The sequence below is a fragment of the Portunus trituberculatus genome, chromosome 8 (genome assembly GCF_017591435.1).
Source record: "Portunus trituberculatus isolate SZX2019 chromosome 8, ASM1759143v1, whole genome shotgun sequence".
In the NCBI taxonomy this organism is placed as follows: Eukaryota; Metazoa; Arthropoda; class Malacostraca; order Decapoda; family Portunidae; genus Portunus; species Portunus trituberculatus.
The window spans coordinates 1,465,461-1,470,000 of NC_059262.1; the positions used below are offsets into that span (position 1 = coordinate 1,465,461).

The window sequence follows — 4,540 nt, forward strand, 5'->3', positions numbered from 1 at the left end:
GAGAGAGAGAGAGAGAGGTAATTTGTTGAAGGAATTTCTCTCTCTCTCTCTCTCTCTCTCTCTCTCACACACACACACACACACACACACACACACACTACACTACCACGTGTACAAAGAACAGAACACTATCTCTCTCTCTCTCTCTCTCTCTCTCTCTCTCTCTCTCTCTCTCTCTCTGTCATGGGAGGAGCGTGAAGGGGGTGGCGGGAAATGAACAACAAAAATCACGATGCAATAGTTTTTTTTTCTTTTTTTATCCTTTTCCTTGCTGACCCGCTGCACACACTAGTCTTCAGCCACTACAGCCACTACAGTGTTCCAGCCAACAGACACACACACACACACAGACGGAAGGGAAAGACTAACTGGATGCACATTATAAGGAAAGTGAAGTGTAAAAGTTATGAAATCTCCCCCTAAAAATTGAAAAAAAAAACGAGAAATAAACACGGAAATTTTAACTCATGCAGCGAAACAATAACGAAAAAAACGAAACAAACATCCCAACTAAATACTTCACGAAAAACTAAAATAAAACACGAAATAATAAAAAAAACTATATATACCACTGTCTCTAGTTACAACACCTCCACAACACCACTACCACAACCACTACCACTACCTGGAGGGCTAGGAGGAGCTGTGGGTGGTGGTGGTGTGGTGGTGCGGTGGTGGCGAGGGCGGGCGTGTGGCGGGCGGAAGGTCAAAACGGCCGAAGCTGGGCAGGAGAGTGGTGTTGTGGTGTGTGGTGGAGGGTTCTGCCACATTAGCCGTAGTGATAGCCGCTACCTGGAGGAGGAGGAGGAGGAGGAGGAGGAGGAGGAGGAGGAGGAGGAGGAGGAGGAAGAAATGTGTTATAAGTAGGATATACAAAAATAACTTGTAAATATCTCAATCTTAAATAAATGTTACAGGTTATGCTTCATTACAAACGTTTTCTTTATTACCAAACAAAAGAAAATTCATGTAGAAAAGAATTAAAAGGAGAAATAGTGTAAGTAGAAAGATACGGTGGTGGTAGTAGTAGTAGTAGTAGTAGTAGTAGTAGTAGTAGTAGGAGGAGGAGGAGGAGGAGGAGGAGGAGGAGGAGGAGGAGGAGGAGGAGGAGGAGGAGGAGAAACAAAAACAGAGGAGGAAAATGTGAAAGACGAGAAAAAAAGGAAAAAGGAAGAAAGAAAACAAAAGAACCCAAAAAGAAAAAAAAACGAGAAAATGAAGACGAATTTAGAAAGAAGAAGAAGAAGAAGAAGAAGAAGAAGAAGAAGAAGAAAAAGAAGAAGAAGAAGAAGAAGAAGAAACAAAACACATACAAAATAGATAAAGTGATAAACAAACAAGAAAAAACCAAACATGAGACGAAAAGAAAGAAAGAAAAAGAAAACGAAGAAGAAAAAAACTTGAAGAAAAAGGAAAAACAAAAAAGAAATATGAAAAAAAATAATAATAATACAAGGAGGAAGAGGAAGAGGATGATGATGATGATGATGATGATGATGATGATGATGATGAGGAGGAGGAGGAGGAGGAGGAGGAGGAGGAGGAGAGGAAAAACCAAAACCAGACGAGGAAAATGAGAAAGACAAGAAAAAAAGGAAAATGGAGATAGAAAAACAAAACTTGAAGAAAAGGAGGAAAGGAGGAGGAGGAGGAGGAGGAGGAGGAGGAGGAGGAGGAGGAGGAGGAGAAAAAACAAAACAAAACCAGAAGAGGAAAATGAGAAAGACAAGAAAAAAAGGAAAATGGAGAAAGAAAAACAAAACTTGAAGAAAAGGAGGAGGAGGAGGAGGAGGAGGAGGAGGAAGAGCCACGCACCTCCGCCACCGTAAGCCTTGGCCACCGTGATGTACTTTTTAAGGAGAACCGTTGTGGTCTCCGTCTCTGTTGTGGTCTCCGTCTCAGTCTGCCAGAGAGAGAGAGAGAGAGAGAGAGAGAGAGAGAGAGAGAGAGAGAGAGAGAGAAGGTTGTAGTGAAATATATTACATGGATTTAAGGTTATTATTATTATCATTGTTATTTATCATTGTTGTTGTTGTTGTTGTTGTGATGGTAATGTATGTGATGTGTGCTTGTAGTCTCTCTCTCTCTCTCTCTCTCTCTCTCTCTCTCTCTCTCTCTCTCTCCATACACATTTTTCTAATAATTTTCTTGCTAAACTATTTACATCTCTCTCTCTCTCTCTCTCTCTCTCTCTCTCTCTCTCTCTCTCTCTCTCTCTCTCGTCTTTCACAGCACCTCCGTTTCCGTCTTAGTCGACACCACGTATTTCACAGCACAACCCTGGAGGAGGAGGAGGAGGAGGAGGAGGAGGAGGAGGAGGAGGAAGAAAAACACTATTAAAGAACATATGAATAATAACATGAAGGATTTAGTTACTTATATTTAAAAGAAGTAAGATTGGAATACATTGAGAGAGAGAGAGAGAGAGAGAGAGAGAGAGAGAGAGAGAGAGAGAGAGAGAGAGAGAGAGAGAGAGAGAGAGAGAGAGAGTTAAACATAATAGGGAACAAGGAAAGGAGAAATGATAAATAGAATGAAAGATAAAAGATTAGAAAAAGGGAAAAGAAAAAAAGAAATTAGAAAAAGAAGAAAAAAATAAACTAAAGAAAAAAATAAAGAAAGGCAAAGAAAACAAACGGAAAAACACAAACTGGAAACTGAAGAAAAAAAAAAAAAAAAAACAGAAAACGGGAAAAAGAAAATGTGACTCAAGGAAAACCCAAACAAAACAAAAAAAAAGAAAAAAGAAAAAAGAAAAATGAAAGTAATAACAATAACAATAAAAAAAAAAAAATAGCGTGTAGAAAGAAAACATTTGTAGAGTGACAAGCGTGCATTAAGTGTGAATAATGGATGTCATGGCAGGAGGCGTGACAGAGAGAGAGAGAGAGAGAGAGAGAGAGAGAGAGAGAGAGAGAGAGAGAGAGAGAGAGAGAGAGAGAGAGAGAGAGATTCAAATTCTTCTTAGGCAACAAAACAGGAGGCAAGAAGAAGAAGAAGAAGAAGAAGAAGAAGAAGAAGAAGAAGAAGAAGAAGAAGAAGAAGAAGAAGAAGAAGAAGAAGAAGAAGAAGAAGAAGAAGAAGAAGAAGAAGAAGAAGAAGAAGAAGAAGAAGAAGAAGAAAAAGAAGAAGAGGAAGAAGAAGAAGAAGAAGAAGAAGAAGAAGAAGAAAAAAAAGAAGAGGAAGAAGAAGATGAAGTGATAATAATAACAATAATAAGACAACAAAAACAAAAACAAGAAAAATAAAAATAAGACAAAGAAAATCCAAAGATAAAAATAACACACAAAGTGAACAAATAAGAAAATAACAAAATAAAGAAACAAAACAAAGCAAAGAAAAAATAGTAGTGTTCGAATGCCTTAAAATCTGAATTCCTCCATGTATCAACTCGACACAACCTTCCAGACAACTATCCCCTCTTCCTCAGTGACACTCAACTGTCTCCCTCTTCCACACTGAATATCCTCGGTCTGTCCTTCACTCATAATCTTAACTGCAAACTTCACATCTCATCTCTTGCTAAAACAGCTTCTATGAAGTTAGGCGTTCTGCGGCGTCTCCGTCAGTTTTCTCGCCCCTCCAACTGCTAACTCTGTACAAGGGCCTTATCCGTCCCTGTATGGAGTACTCTTCGCATGTTTGGGGGTTCCAGTCACACAGTTTTATTAGATAGGGTGGAATCAAAAGCTTTTCGTCTCATCAACTCCCTAGTGCCCTCCTCTGACTGACTGTCTTCAGCCTCTTTCTCACCGCCGGAATGTTGCATCTCTTGCTATCTTTTATCGCTATTTTCATGCTAACCAGTATTCTCACTGCTCTACTGATCTTGCTGACTGCATGCCTCTCCTCACCCTATTCTCCTCCCCCACCCTCGCTGCACAAGGCTTTCTTCTTCCTCTCACCACTATTCTGTCCACCTCCCTAGTGCAAGAGTTAACCAGTATTCTCAGTCTGTCACCACTATTCTGTCCACCTCCCTAGTGCAAGAGTTAACCAGTATTCTCAGTCTGTCACCACTATTCTGTCCACCTCCCTAGTGCAAGAGTTAACCAGTACTCTCAATCCTTCATCCCTTTCTCTGGCACACTCTGGAACTCCCTGCCTGCTTCTGTGTTTCCATCTTCCTGTGACCTGAACTCACTGAAGAGGGAGGTTCCAACACACTTATCCCATTCTTCTGGCTAACTCTCTTCACCATGCTCGGGGACTGGCAACTAAATGGGCTCTCTTTTTCTCTCTTTCTCTCTCGTTTTATGTTGCCCTTGCTCAGATTTTCCCTCTTACATGAAAAAAAGAAAATAAATAAAAAGAAAACGGTAAAAGATGATTAATGGCAAAGTAAAGCAATACAAGAGTCTTTACATGATAACCACCACCACCGCCGCCGCCGCCGCCATAGTAGCGAGAGCCGTTCGCGCCCACCACGGCCACCGCCACCACCAGCGCCACCAGCAGGAGTCTTGATCTGAAGGAGAGAGAGAGAGAGAGAGAGAGAGAGAGAGAGAGAGAGAGAGAGAGAGAGTATGAGTAATGAGAC

General features: G+C 40.9%; 1 long non-coding RNA gene across 2 annotated transcripts in view; it reads right to left on the minus strand.

Moving 5' to 3' along the window:
• Window positions 1–227: 227 nt before the first annotated feature.
• LOC123501062 overlaps window positions 228–4,540 on the minus strand; it is a 46,507-nt gene continuing 42,194 nt past the window's right edge. For both annotated transcript variants that reach the window (XR_006673546.1, XR_006673545.1), the window contains exons 2-5: window positions 4,366–4,468; window positions 2,236–2,280; window positions 1,816–1,903; window positions 228–792 (exon numbers count right to left, since the gene is read on the minus strand). This is a non-coding gene — a long non-coding RNA (uncharacterized LOC123501062). The remainder of the gene's footprint in view (window positions 793–1,815; window positions 1,904–2,235; window positions 2,281–4,365; window positions 4,469–4,540) is intronic.